Raw genomic sequence first — 9,652 nt, 5'->3', positions numbered from 1 at the left:
GGCAGCCCGTACATAGAACAGGAGAGGAGAGTGGAATACGAGAGGGGCAGCCCGTACATAGAACAGGAGAGGAGAGTGGAATACGAGAGGGCAGCCCGTACATAGAACAGGAGAGGAGAGTGGAATACGAGAGGGGCAGACCGTACATAGAACAGGAGAGGAGAGTGGAATACGAGAGGGGCAGCCCGTACATAGAACAGGAGAGGAGAGTGGAATACGAGAGGGGCAGCCCGTACATAGAACAGGAGAGGAGAGTGGAATACGAGAGGGGCAGTCCGTACATAAAACAGGAGAGGAGAGTGGAATAGGAGAGGGGCAGCCCGTACATAGAACAGGAGAGGAGAGTGGAATACGAGAGGGGCAGCCGGTACATAGAACAGGAGAGGAGAGTGGAATACGAGAGGGGCAGCCCGTACATAGAACAGGAGAGGAGAGTGGAATACGAGAGGGGCAGCCCGTACATAGAACAGGAGAGGAGAGTGGAATACGAGAGGGGCAGCCCGTACATAGAACAGGAGAGGAGAGTGGAATACGAGAGGGCAGCCCGTACATAGAACAGGAGAGGAGAGTGGAATACGAGAGGGCAGCCTGTACATAGAACAGGAGAGGAGAGTGGAATACGAGAGGGCAGCCTGTACATAGAACAGGAGAGGAGAGTGGAATACGAGAGGGCAGCCCGTAGAGGACAGGAGAGGAGAGTGGAATACGAGAGGGCAGCCCGTAGAGGACAGGAGAGGAGAGTGGAATACGAGAGGGGCAGCCCGTAGAGAACAGGAGAGGAGAGTGGAATACGAGAGGGCAGCCCGTAGAGGACAGGAGAGGAGAGTGGAATACGAGAGGGGCAGCCCGTACATAGAACAGGAGAGGAGAGTGGAATACGAGAGGGCAGCCCGTACATAGAACAGGAGAGGAGAGTGGAATACGAGAGGGCAGCCTGTACATAGAACAGGAGAGGAGAGTGGAATACGAGAGGGGCAGCCCGTACATAGAACAGGAGAGGAGAGTGGAATACGAGAGGGGCAGCCCGTACATAGAACAGGAGAGGAGAGTGGAATACGAGAGGGGCAGCCCGTACATAGAACAGGAGAGGAGAGTGGAATACGAGAGGGCAGCCTGTACATAGAACAGGAGAGGAGAGTGGAATACGAGAGGGCAGCCTGTACATAGAACAGGAGAGGAGAGTGGAATACGAGAGGGCAGCCCGTAGAGGACAGGAGAGGAGAGTGGAATACGAGAGGGCAGCCCGTAGAGGACAGGAGAGGAGAGTGGAATACGAGAGGGGCAGCCCGTAGAGAACAGGAGAGGAGAGTGGAATACGAGAGGGCAGCCCGTAGAGGACAGGAGAGGAGAGTGGAATACGAGAGGGGCAGCCCGTACATAGAACAGGAGAGGAGAGTGGAATACGAGAGGGCAGCCCGTACATAGAACAGGAGAGGAGAGTGGAATACGAGAGGGCAGCCTGTACATAGAACAGGAGAGGAGAGTGGAATACGAGAGGGGCAGCCCGTACATAGAACAGGAGAGGAGAGTGGAATACGAGAGGGGCAGCCCGTACATAGAACAGGAGAGGAGAGTGGAATACGAGAGGGGCAGCCCGTACATAGAACAGGAGAGGAGAGTGGAATACGAGAGGGCAGCCTGTACATAGAACAGGAGAGGAGAGTGGAATACGAGAGGGGCCAGCCCGTACATAGAACAGGAGAGGAGAGTGGAATACGAGAGGGGCAGTCCGTACATAGAACAGGAGAGGAGAGTGGAATACGAGAGGGGCAGACCGTACATAGAACAGGAGAGGAGAGTGGAATACGAGAGGGGCAGCCCGTACATAGAACAGGAGAGGAGAGTGGAATACGAGAGGGGCAGCCCGTACATAGAACAGGAGAGGAGAGTGGAATACGAGAGGGGCAGTCCGTACATAAAACAGGAGAGGAGAGTGGAATAGGAGAGGGGCAGCCCGTACATAGAACAGGAGAGGAGAGTGGAATACGAGAGGGGCAGCCGGTACATAGAACAGGAGAGGAGAGTGGAATACGAGAGGGGCAGCCCGTACATAGAACAGGAGAGGAGAGTGGAATACGAGAGGGGCAGCCCGTACATAGAACAGGAGAGGAGAGTGGAATACGAGAGGGGCAGCCCGTACATAGAACAGGAGAGGAGAGTGGAATACGAGAGGGCAGCCCGTACATAGAACAGGAGAGGAGAGTGGAATACGAGAGGGCAGCCTGTACATAGAACAGGAGAGGAGAGTGGAATACGAGAGGGCAGCCTGTACATAGAACAGGAGAGGAGAGTGGAATACGAGAGGGCAGCCCGTAGAGGACAGGAGAGGAGAGTGGAATACGAGAGGGCAGCCCGTAGAGGACAGGAGAGGAGAGTGGAATACGAGAGGGGCAGCCCGTAGAGAACAGGAGAGGAGAGTGGAATACGAGAGGGCAGCCCGTAGAGGACAGGAGAGGAGAGTGGAATACGAGAGGGGCAGCCCGTACATAGAACAGGAGAGGAGAGTGGAATACGAGAGGGCAGCCCGTACATAGAACAGGAGAGGAGAGTGGAATACGAGAGGGCAGCCTGTACATAGAACAGGAGAGGAGAGTGGAATACGAGAGGGGCAGCCCGTACATAGAACAGGAGAGGAGAGTGGAATACGAGAGGGGCAGCCCGTACATAGAACAGGAGAGGAGAGTGGAATACGAGAGGGGCAGCCCGTACATAGAACAGGAGAGGAGAGTGGAATACGAGAGGGCAGCCTGTACATAGAACAGGAGAGGAGAGTGGAATACGAGAGGGCAGCCTGTACATAGAACAGGAGAGGAGAGTGGAATACGAGAGGGCAGCCCGTAGAGGACAGGAGAGGAGAGTGGAATACGAGAGGGCAGCCCGTAGAGGACAGGAGAGGAGAGTGGAATACGAGAGGGGCAGCCCGTAGAGAACAGGAGAGGAGAGTGGAATACGAGAGGGCAGCCCGTAGAGGACAGGAGAGGAGAGTGGAATACGAGAGGGGCAGCCCGTACATAGAACAGGAGAGGAGAGTGGAATACGAGAGGGCAGCCCGTACATAGAACAGGAGAGGAGAGTGGAATACGAGAGGGCAGCCTGTACATAGAACAGGAGAGGAGAGTGGAATACGAGAGGGGCAGCCCGTACATAGAACAGGAGAGGAGAGTGGAATACGAGAGGGGCAGCCCGTACATAGAACAGGAGAGGAGAGTGGAATACGAGAGGGGCAGCCCGTACATAGAACAGGAGAGGAGAGTGGAATACGAGAGGGCAGCCTGTACATAGAACAGGAGAGGAGAGTGGAATACGAGAGGGGCAGCCCGTACATAGAACAGGAGAGGAGAGTGGAATACGAGAGGGGCAGTCCGTACATAGAACAGGAGAAGAGAGTGGAATACGAGAGGGCAGCCCGTACATAGAACAGGAGAGGAGAGTGGAATACGAGAGGGGCAGCCCGTACATAGAACAGGAGAGGAGAGTGGAATACGAGAGGGGCAGCCCGTACATAGAACAGGAGAGGAGAGTGGAATACGAGAGGGGCAGCCCGTACATAGAACAGGAGAGGAGAGTGGAATACGAGAGGGGCAGTCCGTACATAGAACAGGAGAGGAGAGTGGAATACGAGAGGGGCAGCCCGTACATAGAACAGGAGAGGAGAGTGGAATACGAGAGGGGCAGCCCGTACATAGAACAGGAGAGGAGAGTGGAATACGAGAGGGGCAGCCCGTACATAGAACAGGAGAGGAGAGTGGAATACGAGAGGGGCAGCCCGTACATAGAACAGGAGAGGAGAGTGGAATACGAGAGGGGCAGCCCGTACATAGAACAGGAGAGGAGAGTGGAATACGAGAGGGGCAGCCCGTACATAGAACAGGAGAGGAGAGTGGAATACGAGAGGGGCAGCCTGTACATAGAACAGGAGAGGAGAGTGGAATACGAGAGGGCAGCCTGTACATAGAACAGGAGAGGAGAGTGGAATACGAGAGGGGCAGCCCGTACATAGAACAGGAGAGGAGAGTGGAATACGACGAGGGCAGCCCGTAGAGGACAGGAGAGGAGAGTGGAATACGAGAGGGCAGCCCGTAGAGGACAGGAGAGGAGAGTGGAATACGAGAGGGGCAGCCCGTAGAGGACAGGAGAGGAGAGTGGAATACGATGAGGGCAGCCCGTAGAGGACAGGAGAGGAGAGTGGAATACGAGAGGGCAGCCCGTAGAGGACAGGAGAGGAGAGTGGAATACGAGAGGGCAGCCCGTACATAGAACAGGAGAGGAGAGTGGAATACGAGAGGGGCAGCCCGTACATAGAACAGGAGAGGAGAGTGGAATACGAGAGGGGCTGCCCGTACATAGAACAGGAGAGGAGAGTGGAATACGAGAGGGCAGCCCGTACATAGAACAGGAGAGGAGAGTGGAATACGAGAGGGGCAGCCCGTACATAGAACAGGAGAGGAGAGTGGAATACGAGAGGGGCAGCCCATACATAGAACAGGAGAGGAGAGTGGAATACGAGAGGGGCAGCCCGTACATAGAACAGGAGAGGAGAGTGGAATACGAGAGGGGCAGTCCGTACATAGAACAGGAGAGGAGAGTGGAATACGAGAGGGGCAGCCCGTACATAGAACAGGAGAGGAGAGTGGAATACGAGAGGGGCAGCCCGTACATAGAACAGGAGAGGAGAGTGGAATACGAGAGGGGCAGCCCGTACATAGAACAGGAGAGGAGAGTGGAATACGAGAGGGGCAGCCCGTACATAGAACAGGAGAGGAGAGTGGAATACGAGAGGGGCAGCCCGTACATAGAACAGGAGAGGAGAGTGGAATACGAGAGGGGCAGCCTGTACATAGAACAGGAGAGGAGAGTGGAATACGAGAGGGCAGCCTGTACATAGAACAGGAGAGGAGAGTGGAATACGAGAGGGGCAGCCCGTACATAGAACAGGAGAGGAGAGTGGAATACGAGAGGGCAGCCCGTAGAGGAGAGGAGAGGAGAGTGGAATACGAGAGGGCAGCCCGTAGAGGACAGGAGAGGAGAGTGGAATACGAGAGGGGCAGCCCGTAGAGGACAGGAGAGGAGAGTGGAATACGAGAGGGCAGCCCGTAGAGGACAGGAGAGGAGAGTGGAATACGAGAGGGCAGCCCGTAGAGGACAGGAGAGGAGAGTGGAATACGAGAGGGCAGCCCGTACATAGAACAGGAGAGGAGAGTGGAATACGAGAGGGCAGCCCGTACATAGAACAGGAGAGGAGAGTGGAATACGAGAGGGGCAGCCCGTACATAGAACAGGAGAGGAGAGTGGAATACGAGAGGGGCAGCCCGTACATAGAACAGGAGAGGAGAGTGGAATACGAGAGGGCAGCCCGTAGAGGACAGATATTTCAGATTCCAAAGGAGAGATAGAACATGAGAGAAGAGGTGAGGGAGAGAGGGAATGGCTCATTAGTGGAGTGCTGCCCTACCTCCACCTATAGCTCATTAGGGGGACATCTGACCCCCACAATCAATCTACTCTGTGTGTCTGTCTGTGTGTGTGTCTGTGTGGTTTAATGTCACCCTCTGAGAGAAGTTTCAAAACAGTAAAGACATTACAAATGTCATATTATATATATATATATATACAGTGTTTTGACAATGTACAAATGGTTAAAGGACACAAGATAAAATAAATAAGCATAAATATGGGTGGTATTTACAATGGTGTTTGTTCTTCACTGGTTGCCCTTTTCTCGTGGCAACAGGTCACAGATCTTGCTGCTGTGATGGCACACTGTGGAATTTCAAAATTGGATTTGTTTTCAAATTCTTTGTGGATCTGTGTAATCTGGGGAAATATGTCTCTCTAATATGGTCATACATTGGGCAGGAGGTTAGGAAGTGCAGCTCAGTTTCCACCTCATTTTGTGGGCAGTGAGCACGTAGCCTGTCTTCTCTTGAGAGCCATGTCTGCCTACGACGGCCTTTCTCAATAGCAAGGCTATGCTCACTGAGTCTGTACATAGTCAAAGCTTTCCTTAAGTTTGGGTCAGTCACAGTGGTCAGGTATTCTGCCGCTGTGTACTCTCTGTGTAGGGCCAAATAGCATTCTAGTTTGCTCTGTTTTTTTGTTAATTCTTTCCAATGTGTTAAGTAATTATCTTTTTGTTTTCTCATGATTTGGTTGGGTCTAATTGTGCTGTTGTCCTGGGGCTCTGTAGGGTGTGTTTGTGTTTGTGAACAGAGCCCCAGGACCAGCTTGCTTAGGGGACTCTTCTCCAGGTTCATCTCTCTGTAGGTGATGGCTTTGTTATGGAAGGTTTCTGAATCGCTTCCTTTTAGGTGGTTGTAGAATTTAACGGCTCTTTTCTGGATTTTGATAATTAGTGGGTATCGGCCTAATTCTGCTCTGCATGCATTATTTGGTGTTCTACGTTGTACACGGAGGATATTTTTGCAGAATTCTGCGTGCAGAGTCTCAATTTGGTGTTTGTCCCATTTTGTGAAGTCTTGGTTGGTGAGCGGACCCCAGGACCTCACAACCAGAAAGGGCAATGGGTTCTAAGACTGATTCAAGTATTTTTAGCCAAATCCTAATTGGTATGCTGATATTTATGTTTCTTTTGATGGCATAGAATGCCCTTCTTGCCTTGTCTCTCAGATCGTTCACAGCTTTGTGGAAGTTACCTGTGGCGCTGATGTTTAGGCCAAGGTATGTATAGTTTTTTGTGTGCTCTAGGGCAACAGTGTCTAGATGGAATTTGTATTTGTGGTCCTGGTGACTGGACCTTTTTTGGAACACCATTATTTTGGTCTTACTGAGATTTACTGTCAGGGCCCAGGTCTGACAGAATCTGTGCATAAGATCTAGGTGCTGCTGTAGGCCCTCCTTGGTTGGTGTCAGATCAAAAGGCTTCATTGGGAAACATGTTAATTAACATTGTGAAATAGATAATAAGCAAAAGTGAAATAAACAATCAGAAATGAACAGTAACATTACATTCACAACAGTTTAAAAGGAATAAAGACACACATATATATATATATACAGTGTTGTAACGATGTACAAATAGTTAAAGTACACAAGGGAAAATAAATCAGCATAAATATGGGTTGTATTTACAATGGTGTTTGTTCTTCACTGGTTGACCTTTTCTTGTGGTAACAGGTCACACATCTTGCTGCTGTGATGGCACACTGTGGAATTTCACCCAGTAGATATGTCAGTTAATCAAAATTGGTTTAGTTTTCAAAATTCATTATGGATCTGTATGATCTGAATATAATATGTGCCTTTTATATGGTCATACATTTGGCAGGAGGTTAGGAAGTGCAGCTCAGTTTCCACCTCATTTTGTGGGCAGCGTGCACAATCTCTTTCGCACAAGCTCTTTGTGGGCAGTGTGCATATCTCTTTCTCCCTCCCTCTCTCTCTCTATCTGTCTCTACCTGGCCATGCCAGGGGCATGACTGTTACAACACAATCCTTACGCTGGGAGAGAAATGAACGCCGTGTGTGTGTGTGTCCGTGTGTATGTGTGTGTGTATATGTGTGTGTGTGTGTCCGTGTGTATGTGTGAATGATTCAGAACTAGGTGGTAGGAGAAGTGTCCCACAGTCATTTATGCTTTGGACTTGGGGCATATTGCTATTGTATGGACTTTCCATGCTTTAGTAAAATATAATTTGGTTCTAACACACACACACACAGGGCATTAGGAAACACACACACACACACAGGGCATTAGGAAACACACACACACACACACAGAGGGCATTAGGAAACACACACATAGTTTACACTGTCGATGTGGGGCCTACTGGTATTGTAAGGATTCAGTAATCTGATTTATAATGGCCACGGGGTATTAGAATACAGGGAGAATCCTGGAGTGCTTTGAAGAGCCCATTCTGGCAATAGGAAGATCCCATTCTGGCAATAGGATCCCAGGCTGTAAATAGTAAAGGTTTATTCTCCTATGCTTGGGGCTGGACCTTTGAAACCAAAGTCAACTGCTAGTTGGTCCATCTCTCATCCTTCCTATTTTTGTACTTTTCAATCCATTTCCCTTTCAACTGATCTCTTCTCATTTCAACCAGTACATATGTGAGTTTATCAAAATTGGATTTGTTTTCAAAATTCTTTGTGGATCTTTGTAATCTGAGGGAAATATGTATCTCTAATATGGTCATACATTTGGCAGGAGGTTAGGATTTGCAGATCAGTTTCATTTTGTGGGCAGTGGGCCTACGGCGGCCTCTCTCAATAGCAAGGCATGCTCACTGAGTCTGTACATTGTCAAAGCTTTCCTTAATGTTGGGTCAGTCACAGTGGTCAGATATTCTGCCACTGTGTACTCTCTGTTTAGGGCCAAATAGCATTCTAGTTTACTCTGTTTTTTTGTTAATTCTTTCCAATGCATCAAGAAATTATCTTTTTGTTTTCTCATGATTTGGTTGGGTCTAATTGTGCTGCTGTCCTGGGGCTCTGTGGGGTGAGTTTGTGTTTGTGAACAGAGGCCGAGAACCAGCTTGCTAAGGTTACTCCTTACCATGTTCATCTCTCTGTAGGTGATGGCTTTGTTGGGGAATCACTTCCTTTTAGGTAATTGTAGAATGTAACATCTCTCTCTCTTTCTGTAGTTATCTCTCAGCTCCCTCTCTTTTCTTTCCCCCCCCCCCCTCTCTCTCTCTCTCTGTCTGTCTGTCTGTCTGTCTGTCTGTCTGTCTGTCTGTCTGTCTCTCTGTCTGTCTGTCTGTCCTGTCTGTCTGTCTGTCTGTCTGTCTGTCTGTCTCTCTCTCCTCGCTCTCTCTCTTTCTCTCTTCTCTCTGTTCTCTCTCTCTGTCCTGTCTGTCTGTCTGTCTGTCTCTCTCTCTCGCTCTCTCTCTTTCTCTCTTCTCTCTGTTCTCTCTCTCTGTCTGTCTGTCTGTCTGTCTGTCTGTCTGTCTGTCTGTCTGTCTGTCTGTCCTGTCTGTCTGTCTGTCTGTCTGTCTGTCTGTCTGTCTGTCTGTCTGTCTGTCTGTCTGTCTGTCTGTCTCTCTCTCCTCTCTCCTCTCTCGCTCTCCTCTCTCTCTCTCTCTCTCTCTCTCTCTCTCTCTCTGTCTGTCTGTCTGTCTGTCTGTCTGTCTGTCTGTCCTGTCTGTCTGTCTGTCTGGTCTGTCTCTCTTTCTGTTCTCCTCTCTGTTCTCTCTCTCTGTTCTCTCTCTGTTCTCTCTCTCTCTCTCTCTCTCTCTGCCTGTCTGTAGATTTATCTCAGCCCCCCCCTACTCTCTCTGCCTGCCTGTAGTTTTATCTCAGCCCCCCCCCCCTCCTCTCTCTCTCTCTCTGCCTGTCTGTCTGTAGTTTTATCTCAGCCCCCCCCCCCCCTCTCTCTCTCTCTCTGCCTGTCTGTCTGTAGTTTTATCTCAGCCCCCCCCCCCCTCTCTCTCTCTCTCTCCTGCCTCTCTCTCTCTCTCTTTCTCTCTTTGTCTGTCTGTAGTTTTATCTCAGCCCCCCCCCCTCTCTCTCTCTCTCTCTCTCTGCCTCTCTCTCTCTCTCCTCTCTTTGTCTGTCTGTTAGTTTATCTCAGCCCCCCCCCCCTCCTCCTCTCTCTCTCTCTCTGCCTCTCTCTCTCTCTCTTTCTCTCTTTGTCTGTCTGTAGTTTTATCTCAGCCCCCCCCCCCCCTCTCTCTCTCTCTCTCTCTCT

Source organism: Oncorhynchus kisutch, linkage group LG15 (assembly GCF_002021735.2).
Source record: "Oncorhynchus kisutch isolate 150728-3 linkage group LG15, Okis_V2, whole genome shotgun sequence".
Classification (NCBI taxonomy): domain Eukaryota; kingdom Metazoa; phylum Chordata; class Actinopteri; order Salmoniformes; family Salmonidae; genus Oncorhynchus; species Oncorhynchus kisutch.
Note: the sequence above shows the minus strand (reverse complement) of the source record.